Source organism: Ammospiza nelsoni, chromosome 2, assembly GCF_027579445.1.
Source record: "Ammospiza nelsoni isolate bAmmNel1 chromosome 2, bAmmNel1.pri, whole genome shotgun sequence".
NCBI lineage: Eukaryota > Metazoa > Chordata > Aves > Passeriformes > Passerellidae > Ammospiza > Ammospiza nelsoni.
Window position 1 is genome coordinate 59,015,013 of NC_080634.1, and position 19,685 is coordinate 59,034,697.

General features: G+C 39.6%; 1 protein-coding gene across 6 annotated transcripts in view; it reads left to right on the top strand.

Annotated features, from left to right (window-relative positions):
• Positions 1–19,685, top strand: part of ENOX1 (ecto-NOX disulfide-thiol exchanger 1) — a 360,949-nt gene that overhangs the window by 144,848 nt on the left and 196,416 nt on the right. Inside the window, exon 1 of one of the 6 annotated variants that reach the window (XM_059466704.1) lies at positions 17,412–17,477. The exons of the other annotated variants lie outside the window; for them this stretch is intronic. The gene's annotated coding sequence lies outside the window, so the exon portion shown is untranslated. Of the gene's footprint in view, positions 1–17,411; positions 17,478–19,685 lie in introns of those variants that run through there. 6 annotated transcript variants of the gene reach the window in all.

The following is a 19,685-nucleotide window of genomic DNA, read 5'->3' on the forward strand; positions in this document are numbered from 1 at the left end:
AAAATGAGTTTATTTCCCCACTTTAGACAAATATGTGAAGAAAGTTAGTTTTTTTGACTATTTCTATTAGGGATTTAGCCATATTAGTTAGCAGATATGATCACAGCTTTACAGGAGTTTTAACTTTAAAATAAGAGGGCTTTATTGATACTGTCTGTAAGCAGTGTTATAACTTTCACTCATGTCTAAATGTGGTGTGCATATTAAGTGCCTATTCTGGTAGCAATAAATACGGTTTAGCAAAATTTGTATTTTGATATGCATGGAAGTAAATCAGCAGAACATTGGGTGAACTGAAATGCGTAAACTTTTCTAGCTGAAGGAACTGAATTACTGAAATGCAAAACTAGTTACCTGCTCCATTAAGAACTATGAGTAGAGAAGATTTCTATGGAAAAAAAGTGATGGGAAGCAATTGGCTAAAGAGTGATTGCAGAGATAGTGTCGGTGCTAATTGACTTGTTCAGGATGTACACAAAATCGGATTTGCCAATCATATGTGCGTTTTGTAAATGATAATATTATGGCAATTAAAGGATAAATCACTTTTCCATGATGTTGCTGTATTAACTTGAAGTGATCATCTGGGTTTAATTCAGATCTGAGAAGAAACAATTTATTTTAAAGTGTTACCTTTCAAGTCTTATTTCTCCGTGTGCACTCTGAGTGCTTTTTGTCTGCTATATATTGACGGTTCTCATGCTCAGACTGCTGATCCTAAGGGTGTTCATATAAACAGATGTTCCTCATATCCTGTCTGGGTTATTTTTTTCCCCTTCTTTATAGAAGTCATAATTCTGCTGTATGTAGTGCTGTAGACATTTTCATGGTAGAAAGCCACAGTGTCTTTCATAAATGCTGTTTCCCCTGATAGACCAAAAAGCGCGCGGATCCCGTGGTGATGGATGTTCATTGGAGGCAGCCTGGGCTGCAGCAGCAGGAAACAGATGCACGATGCACCCAGGCAGTGTCTCACGTGGGCAGGACATAGTTAACCTTAGGGGTAAAGAGCCTAAAAATGTAAAAATGAACTTATTAAGAGATATTTTACTCAGTAGGTTGGAGAGAAAACTTAAATTCTCATCTCTAAGGGTTTTGGTTTAGTTTTTTGTTTTTTTTTTTTTACCCTGCGCTTCAACTATTTCACTTTCAATTTGGTGAATTTCCTCTGCACACAGAACAATTATTTCTCCCATGTCTACATGAGGAACCAGGAGGGCTTAGCTAAAAGGGAGGCTTCTCCTTGGCTTCAGACCCTGAGGGTCTGCTGTGCAGGCTGGCACTGAGGAGCTCAGGCTAATAGCTGCAGGGGGAAGGGTTCTGAAAACTCCAAATCAAGAGATCACTCATATTGAACAAGAACCACAGAACTCTCTCCTTAGAAGGGGGCTGAGGATTTATGGATTTTTGGAGAGTTTTTTCTTTACTCTTGCAGCAGGTGTGGACGAGTGATAGATTTTGTTTTAATCCAGCCCTGTAGGATGAGAGAAAATGGAGTTATGTTGAACTGGCTACAGAAAAAAAAAAAAATCCTCTGAGTTTGCTACAAATAGATAAAATGTATCTCACAGTTTGTAAAAATTACAGTGAAAAACTAACTGCAGCATGGAGACAGCACGACTTTTGTTTTTAAATATTTGTATTTCATGCTGAGAATTCCTTTAGCTGAGTAGATGCATTTAGAAAGTATCTGAAGTTAGAAAATCTGACTCCAAAAAAGTTAATTTAATGGATTAAATGTACAAGAATCAAATTCTTCGCACAGGACAGAGTGGATTTGCCCATTGGACAGCTGTTCCTGCAGTTCCCATGTCATTCTTGAGCCTGGTACCCTCTGAAGCCGTACTCACAAGCTGCCACTGTATTTTGCAAACTGGCCATTAACACTTGCCTTTGTCACCCTGGGTGGGTGAGCCATACAGTGAGCTAAGCTGGCTGCAGGATGAACAAGTGTTTTTACAAGACTTTTTATTTCAGTAATTCAGGTTCTCAAACAGCAGGGGGAAAAAAAACCACCAAACAGAATACTAACATTGTGTAATTTTTCTGAACTATTGACCAAACCAGATGTTCTGATCTTCAGTAATATGTTTTCACCCAGTTTTTATTAATTTTCCCTCTTTCTTTCATCCTTCTTCACTTTTTATGTGAAGCCCCCCCAACAGGCTCCTTCCCCCTTCTCCCCCTAGTTTGTATCTATTTTGGATATTCTCCTTCTGATGTTCTCCTCCTAAAGATTAAGTATTTCCTCAAGCTCTGTTAGTAGGAAGCTACAGAAACTAAGCAGCATAGATTATAATTTATCCAGTGCTTTACACTGTATATCAAAACTGGTTGCAGATAGCTGTTAAAATCATTTGCCTCCCATATCTTACCTCCACTGGAGTAGATGGCAGTGGTTTCATTGGCTTTGATGAGGAGACACCTGATCATTCCCCTGTTTTCAAATATGCCCAGGGGTCACAGCAAGAGGCATCATGCAGAAAGGTTCAGATTCGAGCCCAAGCCCTGACTGCACCCCTGGGGGTTTCTGTAGGATATGAAAGAGAAGGTTCAGCTACCCAGAAATCCTCTCTATAAATAGTGGTGAGGGAACTGTGGGGTGCTCTGCTGTGTTAGAAGATGCCATTTTAATGTGGAAAATGCAATGAGAGAGGAACCGATCTTTTTGAAAACCTGTGTTTGGAGGCGCCGAGCACCTGAGAACATGATGCTGAGTAGTGAATTGCTTTATCAATATTTTGACGGAGATGAAGCCTCCATGGAAGGAGAAAAGTATAGAGTAGAGGTAGCTTTGTGCCTCTGGTTTATTTTGAAGGATTTCTAGTAATTCTAACAGTCTCACCATCTCCTGGCACCTCTCGGTGTGTGCTGACAGTATTTGTGCTTCAGTGAGATCAAGCCATTGAGGCCATAGCTGACCAGTTGTATTGGCAGCTCTCAGTGTAAGGGGACTCTGATGAGGATGCTGTGCGACTGTCTCAAGGTAAAGTGAGTTCAGGACCCACAAGGAGCATTATCTTCTGTTGAATATTGAAATATTTGTCTCTGTTCAGGTGTTTATCTTAAGACTGTTGAATTGTATCTTCAGCCTGAACTAGCAACATCTACTGTGCTGAATAGAAGACTCTTGATTATTCTGAGCAACTTATCTGTGTTTGTTCTCTTCAAAAATGTTTTGTTAGCAGAATCACTTCTTGGAGCTGAGCAACACCAGGCAAGGAAGCCAGCATGCACTTTGCTGAAGGAGTGGTGATCCTTGCTTGTACTTCTTAGACCTAGAGGGTCCAGTGGTCACTGACAAATGTGTGCAACCCCCTTCTGCACTGGGCAGGCATGGTTATCCCTGTTCTTGAGTAAGGAACTAAAAAAATTTCAAATTCCAAGTGGCTTTCCAAACCATAGACGTTCCATGATGCTGTTTTGTCTGTACTGTAAGATCTGGCTCACCCTCTGAACTGGTATGTTTGGCATTCCAAAGCTGAAGGAACAACTGGGACCTTCCAGAGGTAAGAAAATTGCATAGATTCATAAAATATTTAGTTTACAATTAACACATGAAAACACAGTGTGTATTCCTATTACTTGACACAAGCAAGATGTTATGTGTAGGGAATAAATCTGACAAGATTACACTATTTTTTTTTTTTTGTTAAATTTTGGATTTTCACTTCAGCAGACACTTTTCCTTTAAGGTTACAATATATTTTTTTTAATATGTATCTTGGTGTTCAGTTTTCCTTTTTGACATACTTTGCCTACTAGGGTCCCCCAATAATGCCACAGTGTTTGTCTTCTGAAGGTTATTCCCAACCTGTGAAAAAAATGTATGTCTTTCGTGTATATAATGGAATCTCTCTTTCAAATCTGTGCTACTCCTGACACATAGAGCAGGCTGCAGAGGAGGTGGAGATGAAAAATGTGGTGCCAATGAGCTCCCTCCTTACTAGGCTCTAGGCCTGTAGGTGACCCTCCCCATCCTGATCCAGCCTGAGAGCAGATGGTGCCAGCACAGGGACTGGACCTGTCCAGGGAAAAGACACAAGTCCATTCCAGCTCTGGTGAGGAAGAGAAACTTGGGGACACATTCTCACAGGTTTTAGTAAAGAGAAAACATTGTCAGTATGTTGTCATTATCATCCTCTCCACTTCTGGCTACTATGTTTTGCAGTAGTCTCATCCCAAGTCTGTTAGGTATATTTTCACAGTTTTTGACACCTCTAAAGGAAAAGTGACATTTCTTTTTTCTCCACTTTAGAGAAAAATTCAGAAAACACCCTGCACACAGAAATGTCCAAGATTACATTCTTCTGCATAATTTTCAGTGATCTGCAGATTTGTGTCACATGGTGGCTGTTAAAGCCGGCATTCAAAACGTTTCTCCAGAGAGCACGCTCGGGTTGCAATATGGTTAAATGCTAACTAAAAATTAAGAACATTTTGAATATCTGCTTGAGAAATTTAATTATGTCATGATTTGAAATTTGTAGGCTTCAGTATCTGTAAGAATGCTACTTAATTTCCTGGAAATGCTGTTAGACTTAAGCTCCGATCAGCTGGAATATTTTATTTATAATCATGTGGCACTCAGTGCCCATAATTAACAATTGTGTGTCAATTTGTCAAGCACCATAAAAGACAAATGGGAAGGCAAACTGTACTCTCACTTTTGCTTTTTCAGCAAATATTTTTCATTATAAATCCCATTTTCTTGGGGAGTTCTGAGATTACTTTGGTATTTTTGTCATTTAAAAACAAACAGTAGCTGGTTTGCAATTACATGCATTCCTGACTGGAAATGCTTCTGGATACAGTATTGCAGTTTATCTTACTGTTTGTCAATAGCAGAGACGAATTTTCCTTCTGTAAGCTGTCAGAAATATCTGGCAGGTAACTAAATTGTCCTTTTCAGTTTTGGGTAGATGATGATCTGCTGTGCTGCCTCTGCTCCTGGTCTGCCACACACAGGATTGCAAGGTGCACAACTCCTCAGAAAATCAGGGTCTGCTCCCTTTCTCTTTCTTTTCATCTTTCCTCTTTCATTTCTTAGTTCATTCCCAGTGATGGGGTCTATGTTAGTGAGGGTAGGACAAGATAATTTTATTAATTTCTGAGTACCTTGACAGCAAATCACCATCAGGTATCTGAAGGATGATAGTTAAAATGAACAAAAAAAAAAATCAACCAATGGTTCCAGCACCAGTTGCACACTCCCTGGTAGTGGCTGTCACCACACCACTTTTCTTCAGAAGGCAAAAAACCTCTTGTTCTGTGCAGGTAGAAATCAGACTTCAACAGAGGCAAGTATTGGTAGAGTTAAGGCATTTATTCTAATACACTTCACTAGACAGTCTCGATTCCTATCCTGCCTGCTGAATCTGCCCATCTCAATACACATCTGTGATTTCTGTAGGGAACAGGTTTGTGAGCAGAGTTTAACAATTTTCTGTATTCATTTTGTATGCCTGTCATATTTTTTTTTCCTGAAATCCCAGTACATAAATGCCGGTTTAGAAGCAGAGGTTCATTTTTACTTATTTATAGCAGGTAATACTCCTATAGGACCTATACACATAATAAATGTAAACATACAAATAAACAAAACCTCCTGAAAATTGTGAAAATTGAGTACTGGTGCATTTTCTAGCATTGTGGAGTTTGGGTTTCCTGGTTTGGTTTTTTTGGTTTGGTTTTTTTTTGTTTGGTTTTTGTTGGTTTTTTTTTTTTTTTTTTTTTTTTTTTTTTTTTTTTTTTTTTTTTTTTTTTTTTTTTTTTCTTACCTACTTGTGTTCATTGGTTACCCCATAAAACTTCCAGTCACAGCTGTTTCTGGTCACCAGGCACAGTGCCAGGAGATGGAGAGACTGACACTTCTACTTCCACAGACAAGACTAATATCATGCTAATCCTGGCTGGTGACCCTCTGTAACTATTTTCCATGCCTATAGAACAAAGAAAATATGGAGTAACCTATTTTAGTGGGGAGGAAAAAAGTGGAAATTCTTTTGTCTAGTTGAGTGCCTTGAAGGTGGGGTTTAAGACTTAGTAAGTCCTGGAATTTAAATCATAGCAGTGGAAGACCAAGGGATTTATGTGGGTAACCTGGGATTTGTTTTATTACATTTAAGTTTTATGTATGACCTGCAGTCACTTGCTGGAGCAGAAAGCAAATGCAACAGAAGGGGCAGGAGGATGTGAGCAAATTATTCTTGACTGTGAAATGGTGTGCCTCAACCCTGCTTTGAAAGAACCCCTTGCTGGGCATGGAGTAGCCATGACTGCAAGGCTCTCTCTGACTGCAGGAGCCTTTTGAAAATGCTGTTACATAAATGCCACATATTGGCTCATTCTGTGGATCCTTTTCTCACTAGGAACTGTACTAAAACTTCTAAGAGGTTTATGAAACGGGTATTAGACAGAAATATTTTTTCTAAATGGGATTAAGTCCAAGATTCAGTCTTTAAAGTTCCCTTACATTCCTTAAACTACCACAGTCCATTTCCCACGTGTCTATAACCGCATTTATTTTCTTAACATTATTTTTTAAAATTATTGGTGCAAACCTGACTTTTCTTATTGATCTCTTCTTTTTTGATCCTTCTGGTGTAGTTCTCCTTCTATTTCAAATGTCTTTGACTTTTCTACTCTCTCTTTTGCTTTTCACATAGAATTTAAATGCTGTGCCAACAAAGCACTGAAGTAAAAGCTTATGTTTTGATGTGATGATATTCCCCAGTGCCTTTGACCCACCATTCGCAGTAAAGCTTTACTCCTTGCTGGATGACTCATCTCAGGAAATAACTTTTTGTAATGGATGTGTTTTGTGTAAATATCCAATGCCAGGTCTGTATTAAAGAGATCAGTTGTTTGTGAAAGAACACTGGCCTGTATCTTTAAATAGGCAGCCTTGTCAGTGTAGTACTACAGTTGAGATTTAAACCATTTTGCCTTGAAATCTTCATTTGGGCATCCCCTACTGCTGCTGTAAACACATCTCCTTTTATGCTTCTGGTGATGGATCCATGTGTTTGAGTTTGAGGTGGGTCTTAGGAGAACTGTGCAGTTACAGATACTGAAGACGAACTTCTGAGTGTTCTAGTTTAAAGACAGGCCAAGGGTGGTGGCTGTGGAGTGCCATAAAGATCTGGCAGTAAGGCAGATGACCACATTGTGGTTTCATTCCCCCTCATAGTGGACTTCATCAGGTAAAATACAAATAGCACTTATCAAAACCCTCTGATATGGGGGTTTTCCCTGTACCTAGAAAATACTGACTTTCTCTTTGCCTAAGATTTAGGAAAGGGCATTGGAAACTAGGTTTTAGCATCTTCTTTCAGAAGTGAAAGAACAGATTTGGGCTAGAGGGCTTGAGCCCTCTCTTGGCACATGGAGTTGAGGAACATAGAGTCTCTTGACAGAGGCATCATCTTAGAAGTGTTTGAGGTCTTTTCCTTCTACTTTTCCCATTGGAAGGCTGATTCCGAACCCAATTAATGGTTAGGAACTTTATTTGCATTCCATATATTCATGAACAACCTTTATCCATTTGTTTTGTGACACCATTAATTTTTATCTTGAATAGTTCTTTATTAATAATTAATAGGGTATTAATTAATATTTAATAGAGAGCAAACACATCCTCCCTTACCTTTCCCCTTAGCTGTTTCACTTCATTTTGCTAGACCAAACAATCTAAGCTCCTCTAATCTCCCTTGAAGAAAAAAGTTCTCTCCAAAATGATTTTTGCAGATGTTTTCTACACCTGGTCTATTTTCATTTTATGATGATGATGGCCAAACTCCAACTTGCAAAATGCATGTGGCTCATAAACTGTTACACTGTGCCTCTTTTGCTGATTATTCAGTGTTAGAGCTGCTGCCCAAAATGCAAGAGAAGTGTATTGCCAGCTCTGCAAGGTAAGAAAATGGAATAAATAGGCGCAGGATCAATGTACAGTGCTCTGGTATGCATGGTGCTTCTAGTGCAAAGAAGGAGCTTGCAGCTCTTCTGTGTATTCCACTCTGCTGGCAGGAGCTCTGGGCCAAGGATGCAGGAACAAGGTAGGACATGGTATTTCACTGGGGAGTTGTGCAAAAGTGGGGAGGCTGATGAAGTGGGAGCAATAACTTTTAGAGAGGTGAAGGGCACCAAAAGCAAAGGTGAGGAGGATGCATCCTTTGGGATGGGCTCCAATCATTTTGCAGTGGGCTTAGGGACCACTGCAGATGAGGTGTTAATGCAGGTGGTCTGGAGCCCAGCTTAGCTTTATCACCCCAGGATGTGTCTCTGTGGCAGGCTGAGTTGTGTGAACACACCAGCCACGGTGCTGGACGGCTGCTTTAGCCTGATATTCCACCTGGGCTGATTAGCCCTTCTCACATAGCCAGGCTGCTCCCAGCTTCAAGGCTGGCACTTATGGGCAGCCTGACTTTGGATATCATGGCCAAGCATTGTAGACTTAGACGACTGGCATATAAACAGCAGAAAAATCTCCCCAAGTCTGGAGTGTTTGTCAGGTACGTAAATATCTCAGATTATTTTTCCCTAAATTATCCCTATGGGGATCATTTATGCAGCAGTTTTATAACTAGTTTTTGCATAAAATATAGTCCTGGTACTCAGGTTATCTTTTATGTAGTCAAACATTTTATTGTTTGCATGCTAATCTAAACTCTTCATCACTGCTGAATGCCTTCAGCAGCCGTAGTCTGGTTTTCCTATGGCGCTTTGCTTTGGAAAAGAAAATGAATGTGTCTGCTTCTCTTAATCATAAATTCGGTCTCCTGTTTCTTTGTTATAATTCTTTTGATGTGAACAAAACTCCAAATCCATTTTTTGTGAAATTTAAGAAGCTAGTGTGTTTAAGAATGCATATGTGCTAACAATGAACCCTCTCCATCTGGATGCTTAGTAAAAGCTGGGGCAATGTCTATGTTGGAAGACTTCTTTCAGTTTTAATACTTTACTCTTGATTGTGTCTGAGATACCATTTCCAGCCTTGAAGTAAGTACAGGATTTATTGTTCCAAAGTGGTACAGTGATCATTTCAGACCTCTAGTTTACTTTTTTCAGGAGCCTCTTTTTAATGTCTCATAGAAAAGTTTAACCCTGGTAGAGGAGCCCACATGACAAAGGGAGCCTGAGTATTCTCGTTTTTCCATTTTGCTGGAGTATGTTGGGGTGTACCAAAGTTTAGCACGTAAGTCTGTCTCACTGCAGAGTTCATGGCAATGAAGACTAACACTCCTGTATAAGGCACACACCCTATAATGTGAGGGCTAAAACAAATCTCTAAGTGCTTAACATGCATCTCTCATTTTATCTCCATCTATATATGTGCTGTATGTATAGCACTGCACATTCCTGAGGCTGTCAGCTTAGATAGCCAAACCCAATTGCCACTTGCTTGCATTTGATTACAGCTCCCAAACTAACCTGTGCTTAATTTAGCACTGTTTGAATCTTCCATGTCCTCAGGGTTAGGAATGGCTGGCTGCTTCTTGGCCAGTGAGAAGAGAGGTCCTTGAAGCCACAGACCTCAGCTCTTGAGGTGAAAAGGAGCTAGGTCACTGGTACAGTGTCACTGTAAGGATTGTTTGTACCCAAACCATTTCTTTCCACTGAATCAGTTGTAGGAGGGATGCTGGAGATGAAATAATAGTAATTTCATCTAATGCAGGTTGCAATGAGCAAGGCAAGTGCCCTCCCTCCACATAGATTCTGCTCAAGGAATGATTTAGGGAGTAAGGAAGGGACTTCACTGTGTCACAAGACACCTGTGGGGCCAGAAACCTCTGCCACAGCAGCATTGCATAGTCCACTAGTAATCCAAACCCAAAGTCTGTCTGCACCTCTGATTTGGTTTTTTTTTCTTCATATTTTCCTCTTTTTTTTCTTCCCATAAAGATAAAATTCAAGATTGAAAAAAAAAATAAAAATTGAAGTCTCTGCAGTAGAATGATACCTGGAACAATAATTGGATCAAATGAATAATGTGCATTTTTTACTCATAGTCTGAAGTGTCCTACTTTGTGTGATGGATTAATCACCATTTCCTTGTGAATTATGTCATCACTTTCAAAATGATATCTTAGTTTCCATGGAGGGGCTGAAGCCATAGATATCTGCCTTATTAACTGCTTGTTCATATCAGTTCTATGAAACTAAAGTTTTAGTTAGTGGTAATGGTTAAAGAAGGTGGGGAAAAAATTCCCAGGAGGTCACAGTTTACATGAAATAACAACTTTCATCAAGATGCAGGTGTCAGCTTTAAGTTGTGTGTTGCTGTTTTGTGTCTGAGGCTTGTTGAATAAAGTAATCGGGATCACAGTTAATCAGGACACACCTGATTTCCCCTCAAAACCAGGGAAGCCCGGTGGTGGCAGATACAGAATATTATTTCAGCTGTATCCTGTATTTAAAAAAATAGCTGTGAGCAACAGTTACTAGCATTAGTGACACTCTGCCAACATATGCAGCGCTTTGGGCTCTATTATAAATAGGAAAAAGTCAGAGTTCATGAAATGTAGGGACCAATTTTTTTTATAATAACTCATCCATTTTTCATATATTTTTTTAAGCTGTAAATGACCACATTGCAAAACTGGATCATTTCAGATTAGGGTAATTACCATGTGGGTTATAAGAGGTGGGGGAAAAACAACACTTTTGCAACCTCTTCCCAAATACACCTTTGACAGGAAAAAGGAAAAGGGAAACATCCCAAAGAGAGATGGGAGGGAGGAAGTGGCGGAAGGAAGGAAGTGGCGGAAGGAAGGAAGTGGCGGAAGGAAGTGGCGGAAGGAAGTGGCGGAAGGAAGTGGCGGAAGTGGCGGAAGTGGCGGAAGTGGCGGAAGTGGCGGAAGGAAGGAAGGAAGGAAGGAAGGAAGGAAGGAAGGAAGGAAGGAAGGAAGGAAGTGGCGGAAGGAAGGAAGTGGCGGAAGGAAGTGGCGGAAGGAAGTGGCGGAAGGAAGTGGCGGAAGGAAGGAAGTGGCGGAAGGAAGGAAGTGGCGGAAGGAAGTGGCGGAAGGAAGGAAGGAAGGAAGTGGCGGAAGTGGCGGAAGGAAGGAAGTGGCAGAAGTGGCGGAAGGAAGTGGCGGAAGGAAGTGGCGGAAGGAAGGAAGTGGCGGAAGGAAGGAAGGAAGTGGCGGAAGGAAGGAAGGAAGTGGCGGAAGGAAGTGGCGGAAGGAAGTGGCGGAAGGAAGTGGCGGAAGGAAGTGGCGGAAGGAAGGAAGGAAGGAAGGAAGGAAGGAAGGAAGGAAGGAAGGAAGGAAGGAAGGAAGGAAGGAAGGAAGGAAGGAAGGAAGGAAGGAAGGAAGGAAGGAAGTGGCGGAAGGAAGGAAGGAAGTGGCGGAAGGAAGGAAGGAAGTGGCGGAAGGAAGGAAGGAAGGAAGTGGCGGAAGGAAGGAAGGAAGGAAGGAAGGAAGGAAGGAAGGAAGGAAGGAAGGAAGGAAGGAAGGAAGGAAGGAAGGAAGGGTCGCAAGGAAGGAAGGAAGGAAGGTGGAGTAAATACTATTAAATGTTTGCTTTAATAAAAGTGTTTGGTTGTGCTCTCTGAGGTGTAATAAATATTGTCCAAACCACAAAATGTGCAATTCTGTAAGACAGACTCAAAACACTACAATCAAACCCTCCAGCCTGCTGAGAGTGTTCAGCCTACCATAATTTAGAGTTTGTCATTAATAACTGGCATGCTTTGCAGACATATTTCTTATTCCATCATGCATTAGAAATTTTAATGAAAGTGGTCTTAGCCTGCTGAAAACATGACCATTTGCTAAGAAATTTTATTGGTCAGGAATAAATACATTGAGAAATAATAATTCCGAATGCTGCAAGTCAACTTTAGCCTTTCTGTTATATTTACAGTTTTCCATCATCTTGGTGTAGGACTGTGATGTATAAACTCTTTTCCCAGCACAAATTTGGGTTATAAATCTAAGTCTCCAATATCATGTTCCAGCATAAATAAAAATAAATCAAATTTGTTGAGTCAGCTTTTTTTCTTCCCTGTTCAAAATCAGCTTCTGATTTTTGATTTATTAGATTATTCCATTGACTAGTGACTGAAAGGCTAATGCAGAACAGCCACACTGGGTCAGATCAAAAGTTGGTCTAACTCAATACTCGGTGTTCAGATCTGAAATTAAAGCCTAGTAAAGAGTACAGGAGGACAGGCAGGTATAGCAATTTCCAAGAAGTACTTTATGCTGCTACACTTCATTGCTCAAAGACTACCTGAGCCAAAGGGGATGGCCCTTGACAGAGCTGTCACCTGTGATTCCTATGAATTGGTCCAGTTAACTTTTCAGAGCATATGAACTTCTAGCAGTTACAGCTTTCCATGGCAAGGACTTACACACAGTTTAATGATGTGCTGTAGGAAGAACCACATCTTTTTGGTTCTATAGCATGATACTTTCATGTGATATGCCCCTGTTCTTCTCTGTGTCTTCAGACACGATGAACAGATTCCTTTCCATACTCTTCATTCATCTGATGATTTTGTAAATGTCTGTCACATCCCTATGTGACATACTTAGTAATTTTTTTCCCAGGCTGAAAATAATAAACTGTGTGTAGTTATTTTCTCCTGGAAACTCCTCCATGCCATTGAGTGTACTTGCCACCTTCCTGTTGGTCTATTAATTGTTTCCACGTCTTTTTTGGTAGAGGAACCATGAGATAAGGATGTAACTTTTGCAATGAGATAATGATATTTCTATTTGTTTTCCCTGTCTTTCCTAGTAATTTGATTTATTGTTGTGGTTTAACACCAGACAGCACCACACAGCTGCTCACTCACTTTCCCCTGGTGGGATGGGAAAGAGAATCAAAACAGTAAAGTGGGAAACCTCACAGGTAAAGCCAAAGCCACACACAAAAGCAAAGCAGAACAAGGACTTCATTTACCACTTCCCATGTGCAGGCAGGCAGGTGTTCAGTCATCTCCAGGAAAGCAGGGCTCAATTATATATAATGTGATCTGGGAAAACAAAGACCATACCTTTGAAGGCCTTCCTCCTTCCTCCTTCTTTCCCCAGCTTTACATCCTGAGCATGATGCCATATGGTCTGGAGTATCCCTTAGGTCAGCTGTCCTGGCTGTGTCCTCAGCTCCTTGTGTACCCCCAGCCCTGTCTTTGGTGGGGTGGGAGGCAGAAAAAGCCCTGACTCAGTGTCAGCCCTGCTCAGCTGTAACAAACACATCCCTGTGTTACCAGCACTGTTTTGGTCAGAAATCCAAAACACAGCCTCATACCAGCTACAGTGGAGAAAATTAACTCTATCTCAGCAAAACCCAGCACATTTACTTTCATGAGCATTGAGCTGAGCTGTTTGAAGGGTTGACTGTTGACTGTTTCAGATTGTGTCTGAAATCTCATTTGTGCCTGATAATAGCTTACCACAGACTTCATCACACTGTGTACAAAGTTGCTTTTTCCTCATGTCAGGACTCTCAAATTACATGCTTTCAGTTTTACCTGCTATTTAATTGCTTGGGTTCTGAGCTACAGGAATGCACTGGTATTGGTGGTGTAGGAGCAGGAGGGTGCTCTTGGAGCAAACCTCCTGATTGTCTCTACTTACTGTGTATTTGTACATCCAGGTGAATTTGATTCCTTTCACATGTAATTAAACCAAAAGATAAGCACCTCAAATTCAGCTTGGGTATCCTATTCTCAGACATTGGGCCAATGGGAATAAACTGGAATGAGTTCGAATTAAATTTAAAAAAGAAGAAGAATGAAAAAAATTAAGAAGTTTGGATCATGTGTGGTCTTCATCAGTAACTATTTCACTCTACACATCTGTTCCTGTTGATCTTTGGTTCTTCCTATTTTTAACACGGCTTCAAGCCTTACTGCAGTACTTCACCACTTGCCCTTATCTTTTCCTTCCTGAGCAAATTAGTGTCAATGACATGGATGTTAAAAAATGGCAGGTATTATGCAGTTTTGGTTTAAGATGCTAGACCAATATCATTAAGTAGAGATACATTTTTTCCTCTTGATCTTCTTATATGTACCTTTTCTTACCAGCTCTTTTCTACTACTGCACCTGATATTTTGAGTTTTCTTATGCACTAGTTAAAAAAATATTTAAAAAGACTTGGCTCTTTCCAGTAGTTGTTCTCTGAGCTTTAATACTCAGGGTGAATATTTCATTGTCTCCTTTATTTTATTATTTTCAATGGAAGAGAAGCTGCCAAAAGTAAGGGAGGGAAATACAAGTTTGAGGGGATGGTAAATTCTTTAAAATTGGCATACTTGATAACTGATTTTCAGCATTTGATTTCATGGGAAACAAAATCAGGGGCTGGTCTTGAATGAATATGTTGTTGAGGGATGATGAACAAGCTGGTGTGGTTTATATAAATTGTCTCGCTAACCTTGTGGTCACAGCCGTGGTTATGATATAAAACCTTTTTAACTTGCAGGATTATTACATTTTGCAGTGCTCTGTTTTTCTGTTTCAATAGGCAAAAGTTCACTTATTGGTGCATTTGATTGTGGGTCTGAAGGAACCAATTTTCTGCTCCTTTTGAGATGGAAACTCATCTTGCTGGACTTCTATTTATGACCTCTTGACAATGCTTATATTTTATTTAGGAAATTGTTTTCATTACTTCAGTTTGCTCAACCAAAAACCTCCAGGCATTTCATTCAACTTTAGATGCACAGAATAGGATAAATGCATAAATTGATGGAGTGCAATGATTTATGATTAATTTAACCCTCTGCTGTTTTGATGCCTAGTTTTTTCCATCTATCACACTTGGGATTGAAGTAGCCGTGGTGGAGGAGTCAAAAAAGGCATATGAAGTGCCCTAGTCATCCGTCTATGAAACAGGGCTCTGAGAGCTTCTTCCATGAAACTTCTGATTACTGTGAAGCCATAACTGGCCTGATAAATATAATAGGTGCCTGGTCTCTTAAGTATGGTGTGAAATCCACCTTAAGATTAGAAGCAAACAGTCTGATCTGGAGAATTTTTCAGGCAGGTATTTTTTGAATAGTTAAAAGAAAATAAACCTAGTATTGTTATTATATTGAGTAACAGCCTCCCCTTTGTCAAATGACAAACGTGCTTCAAAACTGCAATCTTCTTTGCAGTTGCTCTGCCAAAACTGCTAATAAATTAAATCCTTATTGTTAGGCATATTTATGAAATATTTGTCTCATTCCTGAGCTACATGCCTTTTTTCAGTACTATTACAGAATTAACATGCTTCTGTTGCATATTTATAAATCTTAAATATCGTTAACTTCGAATCACAGAATTAAGTGGTAACTCTGATTATTCTTTTATTGTGAGAATGGAACAGGCATCTGTTCACTGAGTTTACAAGATAACATCTGGTGCAGAGGGTGCCAAACAGCCAGCTATTCTGCAAATTGAGTGCCAGAAGATGACTTTTAAAGCAAAGTCTGTGCTGCAAAGACAATGGTGCAATGCTTGGACAGAATTCAGAGGATGTGTGCTGCAAGGGGATCTCAGCCATGCTGTCAGCCAGCAGGAGAAACGCTCCCCTCACGTCTCCTGCTATACAAACAGGGTTAACCACCTGCTATTCTGCTTGTAGATATTAATAGAGTAGTTGACACAGGACTGCACTCATTTTCTGACACCGTCTAGTGACTGCCACATCTACCCCACCACCATCAATGGGGATGTCAATGGGAGAACTTGTCTGCTACATGCCGTCTGCATGAGGGGTGCCCCAGCTCAGTGAGGCTGAGGAAGCTGAGTCTGTGTCTGCTGAGCTCCCCTCTCAGTTCACCACAGGGTCTGCTCTTTCTTAGCAACTTGGGAGGATCTAAGTGTCTCCAGTCTGGACAGTTCTACAGCAACAAAGCAGCATGCATAATTTACATGTATTTATTTTGTGAGAAAAGAACTTACGTAGGCTACTAACAAATCCATGTGATCTGCTGATGAACAGTTTTCTTATAGATATGAGTATATCATGTAATGAAAACCATGCAAGAACTGAAGCAACAGTAAGTAAAAGCAATAAATCATAAAGCAATTAGATGCAATCAAACAAGGAGCTAGTTAAAAACTTACAGAAGTGGAAACAGTGTAAACACAGTCCCTCCAGATGGGACAGCGCAGACCTGCTTAAAGCCTTATCATGGCCCCATTAATACTAGTATAAACTTCAATTTAATCTATCCTCTTTGTCTTCAGATTATTTAAAATAATCTCTTTTACTTCAAGTTTTTTCCCTCTCTCCTGCCATGTCATTTGTCTTTCTTTACCTAGTTAAGCCATTCAGAAAAAAGCATCTTTTTTGTTTCTTTTAATGATCTGAAGCAGAATTCTTGAGTTTGTACTGCTTATTATTCAAGCACTCTTTTCTGGCCCAGAGAGGTTTTATGTAATTCATGTTGCCACAGTGTTGGAAAATATTATTGGGAAAGGAAAGAGACATTTTCGTTGTACTAGAGCATTAAAAAATTGCTTTCACACTGCATCTTTGAAAAAAATAATGTATTTCTAACAACATTGCATGGAATCTCAGCTGGAGGTGACTGTATAGCAGTATGTACCTCATGTTAGATCTAAATTTAATCCAACTGTAGTCAACCTAAAGCAGATGCAGCATTAGTTGTATAAGCTGAATATAACGGCAGTCATTTTGTTGAGACAATCTTCAACAAAACACTTCTTTTCTATTCAATTTTCAGATTATTATGTAGGTCTAAGGGACTGATGACAAGTGATCATGCTGTTTTGATGGGGGCTCCTGATTGACATCGGATTTTATTAGTGACATTAGTATTGAAGGGAATGGTCACAGGTTGGTTACGGTTCATTCTACCTGCCTGTCTCACTCAGCAACAACCAGGAAATGTCCAGTAATTTTCTGCTTTTCTACTTCTTTTAACATTTTAATATTTCAGATGGATAAAGTGCAAGTTAATCATGTTTATGCATTAATAAAAGGTGCATAAAGTGTTTCAGTTATTCAGTTGAATGAAATTATTTCAGAGATGTGGTAATAACCTTAAGTGATGTTTTGAATACACTTCATATAAATTAGATCCATTAGATGGGATAAAATTAATGTTTTCTAGGCATCCGGTAATTGTCATGTTCACTAATTCCTGCAGCCACTCTGAGCAGATGCTGGTAGCTTTCCTTCATTGTCCAAAGTTTTTCTGTGTTATACGTATGAATTATATCCTTATGTTGTGAGTAGTCCACCTACTCCAATTTGTGGGGGGATAGAATGTAAGAAAATAAAGATAGTGCAGAAGGTAATCTCACCCCTGAGGAGTTGCAGCTGTACTAATTACCAAAGATTAGGAGCAGGCCTGCCCTTAACAGGCCACAGCTGTGTCCAATGAGGATGAGTGCTATAAAAGAGTGGGTCAGCTGATTGAGAAGGGAGCTGCAGTTTGTTGGCTGTGCTGTGAAGAAGTAGTTGTCAGTGCTGCAAGGAGATTCCCATGAGAAATCACCAAGAAGGTACAGAACTTTTGCTATAAGATGGTAATACCAATATTCCCTTCTCAATCACGATATTCAAAATTGAAAAATCTAATTACAAAGCCTTAAGGATCATTCAGCCCCTTTCAGAGGATGATGACTTAATTGCCTGCGTGGCTTTTTGACTGGAGCCCTTGAGGTGCACAGAGAGGAGAGGTATCTTCTCCCATTACTATCCCTCCTTGCTCTACCTCGGTGTAGAGTGGTTTTCAGGCTTTTACAGGTGGTTGTAGGGATAAAACTTCTTTCTGTGCTTTTGACATGCCTCTAATGGTAGAGAAGAGCAAAGATTGTGTTACCCTGTCTTCTGTAATTTGCATCAGAATGACACATTTTGAATGTTGGACCACGCACTCAGGCATTGCATCCATAAATGAAACAGGCAGAAGAAGGACTACAGGGAAGGTGCTAGCTCAGAGAAAGAGCTGTTTAATTCTGTGGTGGATTTTGAGCTATGTTTTTGGGGAAAATTAAGGGCATAATCAGTTTGAATAACATAAACTAATCTTTATCTGTCATAGCAGTCTTCTTCCCCCGAATTAGTGTTAAACCCCATCTATAGTAACTAATGCTATCATCTTTCATAAATATTTGGACTCTTGTTCTTCCTCAATAAATGATGATTGCATTAAGTAAATATTTAGCAATTAGATAGCATATCTATTTTGGCTTTCTTCTCCACTTGTGTCTTTGAGCACGCCACAAAAAGACTCAAAACTCTTTTTGGCTCCTCCATGATTTCCACTTTTTTTCTGTGTAAATATGCAGTTGAGATTTCCTGTTGTATGTTTCTAAACTCAGCAGTGAAAAGGCAGTGTAAAAGCTAGGCCATGCAGCTAGAAAGGATAAAGGAAAAGAGGAACAAAACCAGTCTATAGCTCCAGTATAAATGTGATTACACAGCAGAACAGGATAGTTGCACTTTGCAAGTCAGATTTTGTGCACTTCTCCTATCAGCAGACCTATGGGAAAAGAAAAATAAACATCTAATATGATCCTAATATGCTGGAATTTTAGATGGTCATTAAGAGTGCAGGGTCTGTCTTGAGAAGTGAGAAATGCATTGGCTTTCATTGTTTATATTCTTTGGTACAGAACTCCTTGCAGAGCTGAGGACACAAATACAATTGTTCTGTTTGTCACGTGCATCTTCAGTGTGTCCATTATTTCAGGCAGAAAAACCACCATGTTCCTGCATTTTATAAGCTTCAGGCACAGGGTGAATAAATACATACTTGAAAACATGGTACAAAAGATCACAAATTTTGATTTAAATGTAAAAAAAAATTAATATTATATTCCCTTTTGTCAACTGAAAGCAACAAATCTTATGTGCACAGTCATTGTTTTATTTAAATCTGGACTAGCAGCAGCTCCTATTTTAGCCTCTACCTTCTGCGATACATCTTGTTCTCTAAAAAGCCTCTTCTCTCTCCAGTGAGAACTCTTTTTGTTCCTAAATAAAGCCCTGAAAAGGTCACATTGGAAATCTAAGTCCAGGTAATTCAAATGTGAGCCTAAGTTAAAAAATGATGTGTCTGCAGCTTGCCAAGTGCTATTAGAATCTTGAGTGTTAGTTTAGATTCAAGTCGAATAGAGCAGTATCCATTGGGAAATTATGCTTTCCTGAGAAGCATGTATGGATTTTTTCTTTCTGTATACCTTTCCAATAAATATTATGATAGCAAGATTCTGTTTCCCATGAATTCTTTATTTAGGTTAAGTATGATGTGTGAACTCTGATTTCATGGTTTAGTCCCGATCAAAGTAGCTGATTTTTAAAAAATTTTTTATTTATCTGGTAGAGAATTGTGTTAAAACACTCAACAAACTCACATGGCAGTCCAAATAGACATGACTTGTAGTAACACAGGTCCAGTTATATAGTAAGGAATAGAAATTAAGGTATTTGAAACTGCAAGGGAGAAGGAATTTTGGCTTTACTGTTGAGAACCACAGCTGACAGCTGGAGGTACAAAAGTGAAGTTCATGGGTTGAGATAAGATCAGTTTACTGGAAACAGCGGTGAGATAAGAAAATGAACAGTAATAGTAACTATATTAATAAAAAAAAGTGTACAAAAGAAGGAATGATTTACATGCAAATGCTCCTGCAGACCCTGGCTGACAATGAACAAAGGCAAGTGGCTTCCTCCTGCCACATTTCCTCTGCCAAAACCCCTGCTCC